The sequence below is a fragment of the Sarcophilus harrisii genome, chromosome 1, assembly GCF_902635505.1.
Source record: "Sarcophilus harrisii chromosome 1, mSarHar1.11, whole genome shotgun sequence".
Lineage (NCBI taxonomy): Eukaryota > Metazoa > Chordata > Mammalia > Dasyuromorphia > Dasyuridae > Sarcophilus > Sarcophilus harrisii.
In genome coordinates, this window is record NC_045426.1 from 383,973,713 (window position 1) to 383,994,605 (window position 20,893).

The following is a 20,893-nucleotide window of genomic DNA, read 5'->3' on the forward strand; positions in this document are numbered from 1 at the left end:
TGTATAATAGGCTTATCAATTTTATTTTAATTAATAGATCAATCAATAAATATTTTTATATTTTAATTTCAATGCAATAAATATCCATAGATATAACAATATTGTATTATGTAGCAAATATAAAATATTTATTTGGGATCCTCAATAAGTTTTAAGATTATAAAAGGGTACTGAGACCAAAAATTTTGATAACCACTGCCCTCTGCCTGGGAATTCTGTGCTTGTTATGTATTACAGACTATTTGTAGCCATCATGAGGCTTTTTATAGCTCTAGGGATGATCTTGAACTTCTGTTCTTCAGAGATTGTAGTATTCCATGATTCCATCATTCAACATTGCCAGAAAGATAGATTAATATTAAATATATATTTAACTCTAAATCACTATTGGTGAAGATTAAAACAATTGAACTACTACTACTTCATACCCATTGGATTAACTAATAATACAGAAAAAGAAAATGATAAATGTTGGAGAAGAAGTGGGAAAATTAAAACAACACTGTACTATTGGTGAAGTTGTATACTGATTCAAACATTCTGGAGAGCAATACGAACTATGCCCAAAAAGTTGTAAAACCATGCATGCCCTTTGGCCAAGCAATATCACTACTAGTTCTGTGTCCCAAAGAGATAAAAAAAGAAGTAGAAGAAAAGAAAAAGGACCTATGTGTACAAAAAATACTTATAGCAGCTTTTTTAGTAACAGCAAAGAAGTGGAAATTGAGATGTCCATCAATTGGGGAAAGGCTGAACAAACAGTTGAACAAACAAACATGTTTGTGAGAAATACTATTGTTCTTTAAGAAATGATGAGCTGGATATTCTTAGAAAAACATGGAAACATTTATATGAATTGATGTAAACTGAAATAAGAAGAACCTGGAGAACATTGTACAAAGTAACAGCAATATTGTATGATGATTGTCCATGAATAATTTAGCTATTCTCAGCAATGCAAAGATCCAAGACAATCTGTAGGATTTATGATTGAAAAGTGCTATCCATCTCCAGAGAAAGAACTGGTAGAGCCTGAACATAGCTCACAGATACTTTTTACTTTATTTTTCTTGGGGAGGGTTTTTGGTTTGTATTTTCTTTCACAGAATGAGTTACATGAAAATGTGCTTTCAATGACAATACACACATAATCTTTGTCAAATTGCTTGCCTTCTCAATTGGAGGGGGGGAGAAGAAGGAGAGAATTTGGAACTCAAAATTTGGAGGGAAAGAATTTTTTTTTCTAAATGGTATTCTATTTTTCCAAATACATGTAAAGAAAAGATAGTTTTCAACATTTATTTCTGTAAGATGTGATCCAAACTTTTTCTCCCTCCCTTCCTTACATTCCTCTTCCCCAAAAGAGCAAGCCATCTGATATAGGTTATACATGTACAGGCCTTTTAAACATATTTCCATATTTGACATGCTGTCCAAAAAAAAAAAAAAAAAAACAGACCAAAATGGAAAAAAAACACAAGAAAGAAAAAAGCAAACAAACCAAAAAAAAAAAAAAAGTGAAAATATTACTCTTCAATTCACACTCAGTCTCTGGATACAGATAGCATTTTCCTTCCCAAGTTTATTGGAATTATCTTGGATCACCATATTGTGAGAAGCAATAAGTCTATCATAGTTGTTCAACATGTAATTTTTCTATCTTTGTATACAATGTTCTGGTTCTGCTCATTTCACTCAGCAACAATTCATGAAAGTTTTTCCAGGATTTTCTGAAATCATCATTTCTTATAGAACAATAATATTCTATCACATTCATATATGATAACTTAAGTCATTCACCAATTGAAAGTCATCCACTCCTTGCCACTACAAAAAGTTATGACAAACATTTTTGCACATTAAGTACTTTTCCCTCATTATAATCTTTTTTGGAATACAGATCTAGTAGTAGTACTGCTAGATCAATGGGTATGAACAATTTTATAGCCCTTTGGGCATAGTTCCAAATTGCTCTCCAAAATGATTGGATCAGTTCATAACTCTACCAACAAAGCATTAATGTCACAGTTTCCCCACATCTCCCCCTAATATTTATCATTATCTTTTCCTGTTATCTTGAGCAATTGAATAGAGATGAAATGGTACTCCAGAGTTGTGATAATTTTCATCTCTCATCAATAATGATTTGGAGTTTATGTGACTACTTTAATTTCTTCATCTGAAAATTGCCTATTTATGTCCTTTGACTATTTATCAATTGATGAATGACTTGTACTTTTATAAATTTGACTCTGTTCTCTATATATTTTAGAAATGAAGCCTTTATCAGAAACATGGGCTGTAAAAATTGTTTCTCATCTTTCTACTTCCTTTCTAATTCCAGTTGAATTGGTTTTTGATTTAATGTAATCAAAATTATCCATTTTAAATTCCTCTTTTCTTCAAAGATCTGACAGGAAGACCATCCCTTGCTCTCCTAATTTTCTTGTAGTATCACCATTTATATATAAATCATGAATCCATTAGCATAGGATGTAAGATGTTGGTATATTCCTAGTTTCTGTTACACTATTTGTTAGTTTTCCCATCAATTTTTGTAAAATACTGAGTTCTTATCCCAGAAGCTCAAGTTTCTGGGGTTTATCAAATAATAGATAAAATCATTGACTATTGCATCTTGTATACTTAACTTACTTCATATCTTTTGATCATTTGTCAATTGAGAAATGATTTTTATTTTTATAAACTTGACTCAGTTCTCTATAAATTTGGTAAATGAGACCTTTGTCAGATACTTGTTACAGAAAATTTGTTCCAGTTTTCTACTTTCCTTACATTATTTTCTTTGTGCAAAACACATTTTTCATTTCTTGATTATCAAAATTATCTATTTCATATTTTATAATGTTCTCTATATTATCTTTGATATTAAATTCTTTCCTTATACATAGATATGAAAGATAAAGTATTCCATGCTCTCTTAATTTGATATTTAATTTCATCTAATAATATTACCCTTAATGTATAAATTATATACTCATTTTTTTGCCTTTTTTGGTGAACAGAGTAAGATGTTAGTTTATGCCTAATTGCTACTAGATTGTTTTCCAGTCTTCCCAGCAGTTCTTGTCAAATAAGTTTTTGCACCAAAACCTTTGATCTTTGAGTTTATCATATACTAATTATGATGGTCATTTAGTATAATGTAATTTGTACCCAATCTATTTCACTAATCCATCAGTCTGTTTCTTAGTCAATACCAGGTTATATTTGATATTATTACTTTATAATATAGTTTGAGATATGGTACATCTACATCACCTTCTTTAATATCTCTTTTTCCACTGGTTCGCTTGATATACATGAGCTTTTGTTCTTCCAGACAAATTAAGTTATTGTTTTTTACTTCTATAAAATAATTTTTGATAGTTTGATTGGAATGGCACTGAATAAATAGATCAATTTAGAGAGAAATATCATTATAATATTGGTTAATGAGCAATTAATATTTTTCCAATTGTTTAAATTTGACTTGAGTGAAATATGTTTTATAATTATGTTAATAAAGTTCCTGCATTTGTGTTAGCAAGTAGACTTTCAAGTATTTTCCATTGTCTACAGTTATTTCAAACAAAATTTCTCTTTTTACAAATTGCTGCTGGATTTTGTTGCTAATATTTAGGAATGCTGATGATTTATGTGGGTTTATTTTGTATCCTCCAACTTTGCTAAAGTTATTAATAATTTCAAGTAGTTTTTTTTAATTGATTCTCTGGGATTTCCTAAATATAACATTATATCATCTGCAAAGAGGAATAGTTTTGTTTTCTTATTGTCTATTCTAATTCCTTCAATTTTTTCTTCTCTTATTAGTATTGATAATAATGATAGCGAATATTATTACCATAGAGGTGGTGGCTTGTGTGAGAAAGTATTTTGTGGCTGCCTCGGTGGCTTGTGGGTTGTTTGGGGCGGTTATCATGGGGATGATAGCTAGTGTGTTAATTTCTAATCCTATTCAGGCTGTGAATCAGTAGTTGCTGAAAAGGGTTAGGCAGGTCCCGATAAAGAGGCTTAGGGTTAAAATGATGAGTACATAGGGAGATATTAGTATGGTAAGGGTGTGAACCAACATTTTTGGGGTATGGGCCCGATAGCTTATTTAACTGACCTTACTAGGATGTGGTGTAATGGGAGCACAAAGGGTTTTGAGTTCTTTGGTATAGGTTCAAGTCCTGTTGTCCTAGAAATAAGGGGGTTTGCACCCCTATTTTAAACCTATCAAGATAATTCTTTTGTCAGACATATTTCTATATTTGTGGAGGAATGCAGGATAGAGCGATTGGTAGGGAGATAAATCATAAGCATATTGCCAGAGTTATAGGTAAGAAATTTTTTCATAGAAGGTGTATTAGTTGATTGTAGCGGAATCGTGGGTACGATGCTCGTACTCATAGAAAAGCTATGGTGAGGAGTGTTTTTAGTATAAATGATAGTGTGTTTACATGGGATAAGCTTGGTGTAAGAGAGGGCCCTAGGAATAGAATAGTTGTGATGGCATTTATAGCAATGATGTTTGAGTATTCTGCTAGGAAGAATATAGCGAAAGGGCCAGCAGCGTATTCTACATTAAAGCCGGATACTAGTTCGGATTCTTCTTTGGTTAGATCAAAGGGTGCTCAGTTTGTTTCTGCTAGTGTAGAGATATACCATATTATGGCAAGGGGTCATGTTGTAACGATTAGTCAGAAGTTTTCTTGGGTGGTTGATAGTGTTTTTAGTGTAAAAGATCCATTGATTAGCATGATCGATAAGAGAATAATAGCTAAGGAGACTTTGTATGAGATGGTTTGAGCAACTGCACGTAGAGCTCCAATTAAGGCATATTTTGAATTAGAGGCTCATCCTGATCATAGGATTGAGTAAACTGATAGGCCAAATAGGGATAGGACGAAGATAAGTCCGAGGTTTAGGTCTAATAGGGTATTGGGTATAGGTAGTGGGGTTCAAATTGTTAGGGCGATGGAGAGGTCTAGAATGGGGGCAATAATAAATATTGAGATGGAAGAAGTTAGTGGACGAAGGGGTTCTTTTGTAAATAGTTTTACTGCGTCAGCAAATGGTTGTAGGAGGCCATAGGGACCTACAATGTTTGGTCCTTTTCGGAATTGTATGTAGCCTAACACTTTGCGTTCAATAAGTGTTAAGAAGGCTACTGCTAGGACGATCGGGATAATATAGAGTCTAACATTTCTAGCACAATATTGCTAGTAGAGTTGATAATGGGCAACTGCTTTGTCTCTGAATGGGAAAGCTAGTTTATCTGCATTACAGATACTGCTTACTGATGATTTTAAATAAATATTACTTAACATTTTAAGTTAAGCTCCATTTATTCCCATGCTCTCTAGTGTTTTTGATGGAAATGGGTGCTGTACTTTGTCAAGGGCTTCTTCTATTTAAATAATCATATGATTTCTGTTGGTTTGGTTACTGATGTGGTCAATTATGCTAGTAGTTTCCCTAGTAGTGAAGTAGCCTATTCCTGGTATAAATCCTACCTGATAATAATGTATTATAGTTGTAATATTTTGCTATAATCTCTTTGCTAATATTTTATTTAAAATTTTGCATCAATATTCATTAAGAAAATTGGTCTATAATTTTCTTTCTCTATTTTGAGTCTTTCTGTTTTGAGTATCAGGATCATATTTATGTCATAAGACTCCTTCTTCACCTATTTTTCTAAATAGTTTATACAATATTGGGATCAATATTTTACATATTTCCCAGAAAGCATTTGTAAGTCCATTTGGTTTTTACGATTTTTTTAAAGGATCTCATTGATAGCTTGTTCAATTTCTTTTTCTATGATTGAATTATGTAGATATTTTATTTTATCTTCTGTTCATCTCAATAACTTATATTTGTACAGATATTTATCCATTTCCTTTAGATTGTCAAATATATCGGCATATAATTAGGCAAATAACTAATTTTTATTAAAGTTTTCTTTTTATTTTCAAAACATAAGCATGGATAATTTTTCAACATTGATCCTTACAAAACCTTGTGTTTCAAATTTTTCCTTTCTTTTCCCTCAGCCCCTCTCCAGATGGCAAGTAATCCAAAATATGTTAACCATGTTAAAATATATGTTAAAGCCAATATATGCATACATTTTTATACAGTAATCTTGCTGCACAAGAAAAATCAGATGAAAAAGGGAAAAAATGAAAAAGAAAACAAAATGCAAGTAAATGATAACAAAAAGAATGAAAATGCTATGCTGAGATACATACTCACTTCCTACAGTCCTCTCTCTAGATGTAGATGGCTCTCTTCATCACAAGTTCATTGGAAATGGCCTCAATCATCCCATTGTTGGAGTCACATCCATCAGAATTGATCATTGTATAATCTTGTTGTTGCCATGAATAATGATCTCCTGATTCTGCTTATTTCACTTAGCAGCAAATAACTCCTAAAAAGTATATAGGTTTCCTCTTCATTGGTGGCAAATTCATCCCTTTCATTTCTGATACTAGTAATTTGGTTTTTTAATTAAATTAACCAATTAAATAGGAATGGGTAATGTATTTTGTCAAATGCTTTTTCTGCATCTATTAAAATAATCATATGATTTCTGTTAGTTTGGCTATTGATATTATTATTATATATATAATATATTATATATATATATAATATATTATATATATTGATATTATATATTATGGTGATAGTTTTCTTGATATTGAACCAGTCCTGCATTTCTGGTATAAATCCCACTTGGTCATTGTGTGTTATCCTGGTAACAAATTGTTGTAATCTCTTTCCTAATATTTTATTTAAGATGTTTGCATCAATATTCATGAGGGAAATTAGTCTATAATTTTAGTTCTCTATTTTGGCCCTTCCTGGCTTAGATCTCAATACCACATCTGTGTAATAAAAGGAATTTGGTAGGGCTCATTCTGCCCCTATTTTTCCAAATAGTTTATATAATATTTGAATTAATGGTTCTTTAAATATTTGTTAGAATTCACTTTTAATTCCATTGGTCCTGGAAATTTTTTCTTAGGAAGTTCATTATAATGTCTTATTTAATTTCTTTTTCTAAAATGGGACTATTTAAGTAATTTATTTCCTCATTTTTTAATCTGGGCAATCCATATTTTTCTAAGGTTTCATCCATTTCACCTAGATTATAAGATTTATTGGCATACAAGTGGCAAAATAGCTCCTGATTATTGCTTTAATTTCCTCTTTCTTTGGTGGGAAGTTCACTCTTTTCATTTTTGATAACGGTAATTTGGTTTTCTTCTTTCTTTTTGTAATCAAATTAATTAACCAAAGGTTAATTTTGTTTTTTTTAATAAACTCAACTCTTTAGTTTTGTTTATTAATTCAATATTTTTCTTACTTTCAATTTTATTAATCTCTCCTTTGATTTTCAGAATTTCTAAATTGGTATTTAATTGATGCTTTTTAATTTGTTCTTTTCCTAACTTTTTTAGTTGCATGCCTAACTCATTGATCTTTATTTTATTTATATAAGCGTCTAAAGATAAGAAATTTCTCCTAAGAGCTTCTTTGGCTGCACCCCACAAATTTCGGTATATTGTCTCATTATTGTCATTCTCTTGGATGAAATTATCAATTGTTTCTATGATTTATTGTTTGACCCATTCATTATGATTGGATTATTAGTTTTCAATTAAATTTTGGTCTATTTATCCATGGCCCTTTATTACATGTAATTTTTATTTCATCATGATCTGAAAAGTATGCATTTAATATTTCTGCCTTTCTGCATTTGATTGTGAAGTTTTTGTGCCTTGGTATGTAGTCAATTTTTGTTTATATGTCATTGACCACTGAGAAAAAAGTATATTTCTTTCTATTTCTCCAAAAGTCTATCATACCTAACTTTTCTAAAATTTTGTTCACCTCCTTAACTTCTTGTTTGTTTTGTGATTACATTTATCTAGTTCTTGATAGAGGAAGGTTGAGATCTCCTTCTAGTATAGTTTTGCTTTTTATTTCTTCTTGCAACTCACTTAATTTCTCTAGGAATCTAGATGCTATATATATATGTTTTGTATTGATATTACTTCATTATTTATGGTGCCTTTAAGTAGGATGTATTTTCTTCCCTTATCTCTTTTAATTTGATCTATTTTTTATTTTGCTTGATCTGAGATTATGGTCTTTCTTCTAACTTTCATTGAACTTCAAGGTTTAGCTGCTTACTTTCTCTAGATAAACCTAGATATAGGTTTATCTTTTGCCTTGTACTAAGCATTGGGGCCTCCCTGTTGACCCTCCCTTTTGGTCTTCCCTGGGTGTGGGATTTAGCTGCTGGTGTGCTCCAAAAGTGGGGGTCCCGCTGATGGGTTGCTATAAAGATAGGGCCTCCCTGTTGATGGGCTCCAGGGATAGAGTTTAGCTTTTGGTTAGCCCTCAGGATAGAATTTCACTACTGGTCAGCAATGGGGTCAAGGATAGCCTGGTGTGCTAAGGGCAAGGTCATTGACAAGCAAGCTTGCTGTGCTGTACAGACTGCTTCATTTGCCTAGGGGGCTTCTGGCTTCTACGAGAGTGGACTTCATTGGTGGAATGCCCCAGATTCAGAACCTTGCTGAAATCCTCCTGCTATGAAGCTTGCTGCTGCTGCTGCTGCTGCTACTGCTGCTGCTGCTTTTGGACCTCACTCCCATGCAGTGAGACAAAACTTTTCCTTTCAGATCGATTAGTTGCTTCCCTGTTTCTAGATAAATTCTGAAGTGGTTTTCTAGTTGTTTAGGGAGGAATTTGGAAGTACTTCAGAGGGTTCCTTCCTCACTCTGTCATCTTAGTACAGAAATCTGCAATATTCTTTGAATAATAATGACTTCCATTTTTATGATACCCTAATGTTTTCATAGCCCTTTACAAAAAGTACTTCATTTTATCTTCAAAACAATTTTAGGAGGTGACCACTATTATTTTCTCCATTTTACATATAAACTGAGATCGATTACTTACTTAAGGTCATACAATAATAAGATGGATGGGAGGGAGCAGGGAGAACAGCATACAATACATAGTGATACAATACATAGAACTCCAGTCCTGGAATTAGGAATATTTAAATTCAAAAGCATCCTCATACATTTAATAGCTATGTGACCTGAGAAAATCATTTAATCTCTATTTACCCCAGTTTTCTCAACTGTTAAATGGGAATAATAATAGCACCTAAAATAATTAATTCTTAGGAATAGCAATAACTCCCAGAGTTGTTGTCAGGATCTAATAAGGTGACTTTTGTAAAGTGGTTAACATGGTGCCTGGCACATAATAAATACCATATAAATGCTAGCTATTTTTAGTAATAAGTGCCAAAGCAGTATTTGAACTCAAATCTTTCTGATTACAGATTCAACATTCTATCCACTATGCTTTCTAACTGCCTACTCATTTATCTGGTCCTATAAGCAAGGTTTGGTGAGGGCTGGATGCTATAAATCCTTTCATTTTTAAGAACTTTCAACTATTGTGGGGCCATTTTCTAGTCCCTTCTTTGAATCAGTGAGATTTATTTTCTCATTGGTAATACATTTTGGTCTAGAGTCCAAAATGATCAGTTGGGTCACTTTCTCTCTCAGAGAAGCCAAAAAAATATTCTCAGCTTCTTCTGAGAAGATATTCCTTCTATCTTTTAAAGGACAAAAGAAGCTCCCTTTCCTAAATATCATTCCATTGATGGATTTTCATGGGTTTCCTTCTTGTAATTAATATAAAGTGGGGAATAAATTCATCAGAAGTAACAATAGGAAACAAGCATTGGACCTATGATTTCATTAGAATAAGGAACCCTCTACAAATCCAAGCCAGTATCTCAAATACAGTTTATAATCTTGTAGTCACCTAGATCAATGGTGTCAAACTCAAACAGAAATAAGACAATGACTTCTTAGAAAACCACATATGTTTATATATTTCTTTATTTTATTAATCCATCAACATATTAGAACCAAATAAGAACTCCATTTCAATCTGGTTGAGACTGTACTCAGGTGTTATAGGCTTCCTGGAGCTTATGGTCCAGAGGTTTGACACCTCTGATGGAAAAAGCAAAACAATAAGGGAACTGCGCAAATTGAGTTTCCTTCAGAGGAAATAAAATGAACTTTCCCCCATTATTCTGTCTTCTTCCAGTAGAGGAGAACAGAAATTGGATAGTTTGGGCAGTTAACAGAGAATTGTTAACCTCTCTCCCTGCTTCACCCAAAATAGAAAAGGAAATTATAAGGAGTTTGGTGTGTTAGGATGGGTCAGGAAAGGATTCAGAAGTGTCTCCAGCATATATCACTGCTCTGTCTTACAACAATAGCCAAGAAGAGTCTCAGGGCAAAGACCCACAGAGGAAGGGTACCTACTAGTGAGATTTATCACTGAGACCCATTTCAGTCTGATCACATCCTTCTTGTAAGTGTTCTTTTTTTATTCTTCTCTAAACTTCCTGGAAGCTTTTCTCCCAACATTACCAAACTTGTGAGTTTTTTTTTTTTTAAACAGAATCCAGTGTCTATATGGCAATGCCCAAAGCTCAGGTAATGAATGTAAATATATGTGTGTATGTGTGTGTGTGTGTGTGTGTGTATACATATATATGCATATATACCCACATGTATATAATAATAGCATTTTAGCAGTGCTTTAAGATTTGCAAAGTGTTTTATAAATATTTCATTTTATCCTCATTACAACTCTGTTAGTAGTTAATATTGTTCTCATTTTAGAGATTTAAAAAAATAAGATGGAGAGATGTTAAATAATTTACCCCACCTACTTAGTAAGTGTCTAAAGTCATGAAACTTAAAAACTTCTTCACAAGTAAAATTAATGCACCTATGATGAGAAGGGAAGTGGGAAAAATATCTTGATATGAAATTTCTCTGAAAAGGATGTATATTGCATGGAAATATATATATGTACATATATATATATATAAGAACAGTTCTTAAAAGAAGAACCACAAATTATTCACAGTCAATGAAAGAATCCAGATCACTAATAATAAGAAAAATACAAATTAGCAAAAAAATGATGAATGTGAGGAATACATAAATATCTATATGGACTGATTCAGAGTAAAATAAGCAGAGCCAATATAACAATATCCACCATAACAACTATAACGTATATGGAAAGAACAACCAAATATTAAAAATCAAAAAATAATACAAGAAAATAATAAAGATCAAGCAGAACTCAAATGAAAACCTATGAGAAGAAACCCCAAACTCATCCCTTCATGTAAGTAAGAGGTCCACAAGTATTACACATGGTTATACTCCTTCACTGTAGTGATCAATTGCGCTTCCCCCTCTACCCGCACTTCTTTTATTTTTTTTTTTGTCATAAAAATATTATTTGCTATGTGGGAGGACTCTGGAAAGAAAAAAGAAAAGATATTGGGGATAACTGTAATCATATAAAATTCAATAACTTAAAAAATGCAGATTTAATAGAAAATCTTATCTAACCATCTCATTGCCAGAGAGGTTGCAATGTACTCAGAAACACTCAGAAAGTTAGTGACACAATAAAAATATAAATCATATCTCTTAATTCCCAATCAAATGTTCTCTCCCTCCCATCCACTCCCATTTCTAGGCCACAACTCCATTCACTATTTTTCATTAATTACTATAATAATCTTGTGGGATGAGATGGATCAAAGGGAATCTAGATCTCTAGATCTGCCTCCTTTGACAGGTGAAAAACCTAAGGTGCACAGGGAAAAATAGTTAAGCCCTGATTGATGTGAATAATAAACTCCCTGAAATAATTAGATGTATTTAAATTTGCACTGTTTGAAATTAGAATTATAAAGAAAATGGTCATTAGTTCCAGCCCCATAGAAATATGCAGTACAAATTCAAGCAATAGGATCACTCCAAGATATTCATAATTCTCACTAATCAAGACTTGTATAATTTGTTTAAGGTCAAAGAGCTGAGGACTAACAATCAGCAAGCAAGTTAAAATCTTAGGAATACCAAAGAGAGAGGAAAAGAAAAGACAAAGCTGGATAGGTTATACAGATATAATATTTGATAATTTAAATTAAGAGGATAATGTAAAAAAAAACAAATTAAAGTTATATAATGAAGAAAAGCATCAACTCAAAATTTATGTGGCACAAAATATGTTGACTTTGGCCTCAGTTATAGTTTATTATTGATCAAATATAATTTTCTACATTACGACTGAGATTCAAGGCATCTCAGTGATTCCTATTGTATCTTTGCCAAAATATTTTACAAAGTTTTACAGCCTTTACTTGGCTATGTTCAATAATAATAATTATAATATTAATGATAGTAGCTTGAATTTGTACTGCATTTTGTAGTTGTAAAACTCACAGACTTTTTTTTATTTGATCTTAATGACTCTATAAAGTGGGTATTAAAGTATAATTATCTCTCTTTTTATATGTGAGGAAATTAAGATGTAAGAGATGTTAAGTGATTTGTTCAGGGTCATACAGCAAGGAAGTGGATAACTCAGGCCTTCAATCCCAGAATTAGTGCTGTCTCTACCATACCTTTTTACTTTCTCTATGAAATAGCATTGTGAGAACTGGAAAGCCAGTAAAAGTATATACAAATCATTTTCCTCATTAAATTTGGAGCAGGAAGGGACTTAATACCTCTTCCAATGATATTAAACTCAAATAGAAAAGGATCCAGATGGATACTGTATTAGAAAGCCACAAATTAAGATTTTACATATTTTTATTTATTTTGTTAAACACTTCCAATTACATTTTTATTTGGTTCTGATGAAGCTGCAAAGTTTTGTAGCTGAGTTTGACACTTCTGATCTAGTCCAACCCATACCTGAACAAGAAACCCCTTGGCAATGTAGATTCTGGTTGCAAGTTTCCAATAAGTTTAAATCTGCATCCTTGTTGACTTCTATTTACTGAGGGTCAAGTAAATCATAGCTTATCTTCTTTCCTTATAACATCCCTACAGGTACTTGAAAGTAGGCATCATATCATCCCTGAGAACCTACCCAAGTCCTTCATAGTCTTTAATAACTGTGGCTTCCCTCTGATTTATACTAAGGAAGCAATTGGATGCTCTGAAAACAATAGGAAAGCTTTCAGACTTCCTGGGGCATGTATCCAGGTTATAGCAAAGAACCACCCCAAACTTATAAAACCTGATGAATGCTTAGCATTTCTGGTGACTCATATAAGATCAAATGATACTGCCAGAAGCGATCTAGAAAGCATTTCTAAGGATTACTAAGTCTTAAGTAAGAAATTGAACACCTTCAGGGGTTAGGTGGTGATTCCATCACTGCTGCTGATGGAAAGTCAGGCAAGAAGAGAAAGACAGGTTTAGGAAGTGATTTAAGAAGCTGATGTCTGAGAAGCAGATTTGTTTTTCTCTCCCCTTTCTCCTACATTCCAAGAAAAGTATTAATAGGATATTTGGGAGACAAAAGCTTCTTGGCCAGAGATGGAGTAGAGTAAACAAGAGTTGGTGAGAATGTTCTTGCCTGTAATCAAGTCCACAAGGTCCTTAAACAAAAAAAGGAGGAAAGAGAAAAACAAACTAGATGCCATAGACAGTACCTACAAGGTAGAAAAAAGAGGAGTAACAGAGGCATTTCACAGGAAACAAAATCCAAAAAAGGAATCAATTAAAACAAAAATTCATGGCTGCAGATGACAATACACAATTTGAACTAGAGTTCTCAATACAAAAAGGAAAATATGACTACAGAGGTATTACCGAATCCTGAAATGGAAACTATGCCTTGATTGTAACTCTAGGTCTCAATGAAACAAAACAATACAGTTCCAAAATGGGATGGGAAAGCCTCAAGTATGAAAACAATATCCATTTTTCAATAGATAAGGATATGAACAGTTCTCAAAAGAATTGCAAACAATTAATAATTTCATAAAAGTTCCAAATAACAATAAGAGAAATACATATTAAAACAAATCTTAAGTCTTACTTTCTACTCAGCAAATTGGCAACAATGATAAAAGATAGGAACAATAAAAGTTAGACTGTGAAAAGAGAGTCACATTTATATACAATTAGCAGGACTATGAATGAATTCAACCATTTTGGAAAGCAATTTGGAATTTTGCACAAAAAAAAAATTGACTAAAATTTCCATATTATTTGACCCAAAAATCCCATTGATAAAGATATATGCTAACAAGGTCAATGACAAAAGGAAGGGTATCATATACACCTATATTAGCACTTTTGTAATGAAAAAAGAACCAAAAACAAAGTAATTAAGATCAATTGTAGAATTGCTAAATAAAATATGGTCTCTGGATGTAATTCTGCTGTAAGAAATAATGAATGTGATGAATGCGGAAAAGCATGAAAACATTGCATGAACTGAAGCAAAGTGAAGTAATCAGAACGAGAAAATAATTTATATAATTACTACTACTTTGTAAATAGGAAAAAAAGACAAAAAAGCATTTAAAATTAAATGTTATGAAATTATAACAAAATATTGTCCCAAAGAAGAGATAAAATAAAGCAGTGCCTCTCTTTGCGGAGATAGGACATTATAGGTATGGAACAATATATATGATAATATATTTTTTCAATATGTTGATTAGTTTGAGCCAACTATTTTTCCTTTTTTTTTTTTTTTTAAAGAATTGTTATAGTGAACTTTTTTTTTTTCAAAAAGAAAAAAGGGAGATACAATGAAAAATGTAGATGAGGTAAAAAAATCAATAAAAAATATTTTTAAAAGGTACTCATTTGATGAAATTCAGGAATGAAAAATGGGAGGGAGGGCAATATAGAAAGCAATATGGAGCCCATGTAAACAAAGATCAAAGGAGGCAAAAACAAAAGCTATAATGTCATCAGATCTTATGAGATACTACCTGGTCAGAAAGAAGAAATAAATAATGAATTCAAGAAACAAATCATAAGCCCAACACAGACACTTCAATGATCTAGATATTTGTTAGAACTATCTTTCTTATCTTAATGGTAATTATAATTTTTGAAATTAGAGAAACTAGCAAAAGGAACTTCTGTCCTGTACCTGATTCTCCTTGATGGAGAGAAATGCTAGAGTAGAAATGATATAAACCTTGAGACTTTGGTTATATAATTTGTGATAGAGAAGAGAACAACCCAAAATGAATGAAAGGTTAAAATAACACAGAAAGAAGAGAGAATCATGGAGAAAAAGGTGATCAACAGTATCAAAGGCCATGGAGAGATTATGATGAAAACTGAGAAAAGACTATTGAATTTGACATTTAAGAGATAATTGGTAACTTTGGGAAAAGTAGTTTGGGTCAAATGATGAATTCGGAAACCAGACCACAGAGAGTTAAGAAGAGAGGAAGCAGAGGTACCTATTATAAATGGCCTTCTCAAGAACTTTAGCTATAAAAGACAGGAGACATGTGGGATAATAGAAAAGATAGATGGATTAAGTGAAGGTGTTTGTGGATAAGAGAAATATGGATATGTTTGTAGATAGTAGAAAAGTAACAGTTGACAGAAAAAGACTGAAGATAGGTGAGAGAGTGGGATTGATAAAGGAGGAAAATTTCTGAGAAGATAGGATGAAATCAGATCACCTATACATGTGGAGAGATTAGCCTTAGAAGGAAAAATATCACTTCATCTCGTAAACTAAGATGAAAAAAGAGATCATGGCAGAAACCATTTAGGTGATATAAGATAAAGAAGGGCTCTTAGCGAATGGCCTCAATTTTTTCAGTAAAATATCAGCCAAGATTTTGGGGTTTTTTTTGTTTTTGTTCTTTAAATTTTTGGCAAGGGGAGGAAGAGAGAGAAGCCGTAGAAAATTTGGATAGGGATGAAAAGGTTTGGAAGAAACTTGTGGTATTTGGGATAGTGCGTAAATAAGGAATTTGTAAAAGATCAAGCATATGAACATTTTTGTATGTTTAACTTAGGTAGGGGTGAGAAGTAGGTCATGGGAAATAAGTGAATTCAGGAACTGGGAGGATAGGGTGTTTGAGGGAATATTAATATGTATGTTGAAGTGTCTTAGGGGCAGGAGAAAATACTGTAAACTAAGTCCTGAACTCATTGAAAAAGGAAAGGAAGTGTCATCAGAACCAGTGGAAAAAACATTGTTTTGGTGACAACATTGTTGCAAAGAACTTTGTTGATCAATATAATGACCAATTTACAACTCCAGAAACCAATGAGGAAGCATGCTACTCAACACGTCCTTACAAAGGGATTCAAAGGGCAAAATTAGACATCCATATTTGTACATAGCAAGTGGTGTGGATTGTTTGCATGTCTGTGCTTATTTTTTACAGTGATTTCCCTTCTTATTTGAGAAATAAGTAGTTGTTAGTATTGAGATTGTCAAAGAAACAAAAAGAAAAGGAAGGGAAAGGAAGGAAAAGGAAGAAAAAAGAAGGAGAGAGGAAGAGAAGGGAGGAGAAAGGAGACAGAGAAGAAGATAGCAGAGCAGAAAAGAGAACAGAAGAGTAAAGGAGAGGATGGGACAGGATAATATACAAGAGGAGGGAAGAGAAAAGCAAAAGAGATGAGAGGAGAAGAGAAGAGAGCAAAAGAAAAAAGGAGACCAAAGAAGAAAAGATGAGAGGAGAGAGGGGAGGAAAAGAGGGGAAAAGAGTGGAGAAGAAGGGACAAGAGAGGTGAGAAGGGAGGGGAGGGGAGAGGAAAGGAGAGAAAAAGGTCATTGGAGAATTTTTGTATAAAGTGCATAAAAAAAACAGAAGGAAATTCTAAAGGAAAGTCTATTTTGAAAGTAACGTTAATTTTTAAAAATCTTTTGTCTAAAAGGATTTGGATAAATAGAGATTTATTATTTTATACATAATCCATTTCCATTCTATTTTTTGTATAGAAATATTCTTTGGGGATGTTGTTTGTTAAATTCAGAATGAAAAATAGACATTTTTTTAAAAGAGTCAAGAATCACAGGATGATGAAATTTAGAGCTGAAAAAAGACTTGTAACCTGACTTTCTTTTATAGATGAACTATTTGAGACTTATGTGGGAGGGCCAGAACCATGGTTTTAAGTCCAAATCAAGCATTACTTCTCAAGTACCATGCTGCTTCCTTGAGGTTTGCTGTAAGACCCCAAATATGAAGATAAAATTCCACAAGAGCTTTTATAACCTACGAACTGGCAACAATTAAACTCCTATCCTTCTTTTCTATTTGTTTCATGTCAATGTTGTAATTAAAAAAAAAACTATCAGTTTAACATGAGGAAGACCTCATGATATTGGGTCATACTTCCCCTTAGTTCAAAATATCCTTTAAGTTAGAGCTTTCAATGACATCCTTATTCTCCAATAGCAAAATCTGACTTCTTCTTTTTAATATTTCATTGTTTCCATCCATCCTCTCAATTCATCTTTCCACTACATTAAAATTTGCCTCTGACTAACTCTTATATATAGTGCTTTTTTCTCTTCTAGAAAAAAATTATTTGCTCATGTCCTTGTAAAAATCACTGGGCTGATGGCTCAGATGAGAATGGCCAGATATAGAAAATCTGTAAAAAATATTTGAAAATGTTAAAGCAATTCATCTTAAATAATCTTGAAAAACAAGGAATATAGAAAAAGATTACTTCACAGATAATAATGGCTAATCATAAAAGATTTTACTTCAAATATACAATATATCACTGAATACAAACTAGTTCCTTATTTGTATTTGCTCACTAAATCACTTCGGAGTGAAATCAAGGTAAAGATAAAAGGACATAGTAATTTCAGAGGACATTGAAAAGTAGTTGGTATTAGAGAGGTATAAAAGAGACATTGTATAATTAAGTTAAAGGAAGAAGAATGGGCGTCTGAATTTTAATACAGTATATAATCTTCTTCTTTGCTTTTATTTTAACTGGAGGACTAACACACAAAATTCACCAGATATCACTTGATATGTTAGTTTGATACATATCAATTTCATTTAAATCAGTGGAATGAAGTGGGGAAAGAGGATCCCTTTCCCTATGTCTTTTTTCTGCTCTTGATGATAGGATTTTCTCTCCTCCTTCAGGAATTGAACACCCTGCTAATTAAGGTTTACTAGTAGCCCCTACTACCTCTCAATTCTGGAACCTAAATGCATCTCAGTTGGTAATAAATCCAATATGACTCTTCTTTGTTCTAAAATGTTATTCTTACATAAAATAATGATTCCATTACCTTGAGCTCTTCAAGGCAGTTATTTTTTCTTTGCTTTGGCAGAATCTCCAAGCAGTGTTGCCTATGCCAAAGGCATATTATAAGTATTAAATAATAATAATAGTATATTATACAATATTCTTTTACAATTCACTTTTATTTTAAATTGTTGATAATTTCCTTTCCCAGAAAAAAAAATTTCTTAGAGATAACTCTTGCCTTTTGAAATTCAGGCTAAGGCTCTGCATTTTGGTCATCACATACCAAATTGTATGTCAATATACAATCAATTACATACTCCTGGATATCTGAAAAATAAGACTTAAGTCAGAGGGATGTTAAGGAAAAAGGCTGGATTTTGAGTCATATGACCTGGGTTTGAATTTGGTCTCTTCCATTCATTGTATGTCCTTTTACAAGCTCTTCAAACTCTCAACCTCAATTTCATCATTTACAAAAACAGGCATATTGGATTAAGTGACCTTTAAGGTTCCTTCTGGATCTAGATCTACCATCTTGAGTCTTGCTCCTATTTTCCTTAATCTCATCAGATGATCTTTTTTCAAAAGTAGGCGTTAAAAAGGAAATTTATGGAAAGAGAGGGAACAGAAAAATAAGAATTTATAGGGTGGACATCACCAGGGAAGAAAAGATTCATAGAAAAGGGAGTTGAGGTCACAAGACTATGAATTCCATCTATTTGATAATTTGATAATCCAAGGGTGATGGCAATCTTTTGGCTCTCAAGATACCATCAGTGAACCAATCTATTATAAGCATTTCCTAAGTACTTAATTGTGAGATTCAGAATGAAATCCATCTCTCTTCAGATGATTCTTAAATCTATTTATCCAGACCTAATCTCTTTGCTGTCTTCCAGTATCATATCACCAATTGACTAATAGACATCTTAAATTAGGTATTTTATAGACATGTCAAACTCAATATATCTAATACTAAACTCATTAGCTTTATTACCAAATCATTCTCACTTCAAATTTTCCCTATTATGATTGAGATACCACTATCCTCCAAGTCACCTAGGCATGCAACATCAAAATCATCTTTGATTCCTCATCCAAACACAGCCAATCTGTTGCCAAAATATGTCATTTCTGCTTTCATAATTTCTCTCATCTCTTTCCCCTTCTTTCCACTCACAGGTCCTGAACCCTAATGAAGGCTTTCATCACCTCTCACCTAGACTATTCAAGGAGTGTGGCTGATATCCCTGAAAGACTATCCTCACTCCAATTCATTCTCTATGGCAGCTACTAAACTGCTCACCTTCCTCCAGTGGTGAGTTCCTCCCCTTATTTTAAAGAGATATCTAAATTCACTTTCATGCCCTTCCTGACTTTGTAGCTTTTGGACTTCAAAATTGTGTCCCTAACCCTGGGTATCTTCATTCAATATTTCAGTTTTTATTTGAGTGGCATTTACCCTTGTTACAATGTAAGCTCTTCAAAAACAGGGACTTTTTCACTTATATTTTTATCTCCAGAACATGCCTCAGTGCCTGATGCACTCCGAGCTTAATAAATGCTTCTTTATTTCCTCCCTCTTCTCTTTAACCAAAATGGCCATAGCTAGGGTCTTCTGAGGTCCTAGAAAATAAGAACCATATGAATGGCCCATGTGAAAGTGAGAAATGGAACTAAATCAAGGAAGGATGGCAAGCTGATGGAATGGGACCTCAAGAGGAGGCAATCAGATGACTCTAAATAATGTCAAGGAAATTAAAGATATTGTAATAATAGAGGTGAGCACCATAAGACCCCTACCAGACTATGATTCATTTCCAATCACTGGCAGGTAGTCTGTGGACAGTCAAGGAGATTTGTTGAGTTGATAAGTAATATCTTCATCTGTCTACTTCTACAAATTCAGGATCCAGATTATCACAGAGAGTGAGCTGAGGCTTGATTAAAAAAATATAGCTCTCAACATAAGAAAGTAGTAAAATCCGGTCTCCAAATAATTGGGAGAATGCATTGGGAGGAAAGATGGGATAGACCTAGTCTGATTTATCCAGGACAAAGAGGAATCCTTCCTCTTATGCCAAAAAAGAATTATAGACAATTCCAAATTGTCAACAATATTTATGAATATTCCCTCTTCCCTTTTTTAGAACAGTTTCCATAAAGAAGAAACCACTTCTGGAGAAGCATGACTAACAGTTTTCACTGCCTGTCTCCCTTCATTCCTTTCTTCCCTGCCACTGCACTAATCCCATAGTTGCCACCATTACTGGAGACCCAAATTCTTCCCAGTTATCTGCCACTGAACAGCTCTTCACCAAACCTAAACCCTGTTTCCAAGATCCATACTTACCATTCATCCTTTCCACCCAGAGATTCTTCACCCATACCTAGGTACCATTCCCTAAATCCTCTGGAATTCTACTCAGTCTGTTTTGGCCAATGTAAGAGATGGGGAGAAGGAGAAAGGGGGGAAGGGAGAGGGAGGCCCTGCCCCTACTGCCTAAAGATCTAAGTTGGAACATAGAATTAATTTTTCCATGGAAACACCATTAGATATGGTGGTTATAGTCTATAGAATTCCTACTACAGAACTCAAATTCAGCTACATTATGGATTAAATAGGCTTTTGTGGGTTGGTATGGGAATCTAACCACCATGTTTAACTTTGTTTCTGTGGGAAAAATATGATCTGAGTTTCAAACTGATTTACAAATAACTTTAGGAAAACA

At 33.0% G+C, this 20,893-nt stretch overlaps 1 long non-coding RNA gene across 1 annotated transcript in view; it reads right to left on the reverse strand.

Annotated features, from left to right (window-relative positions):
* The window catches only part of LOC116420537, a 37,815-nt gene extending 17,151 nt beyond the window's left edge, over positions 1-20,664 (reverse strand). The window contains exon 1 of the long non-coding RNA XR_004230886.1: positions 20,515-20,664. This is a non-coding gene — a long non-coding RNA (uncharacterized LOC116420537). The remainder of the gene's footprint in view (positions 1-20,514) is intronic.
* Between the last annotated feature and the right edge of the window lie 229 nt (positions 20,665-20,893).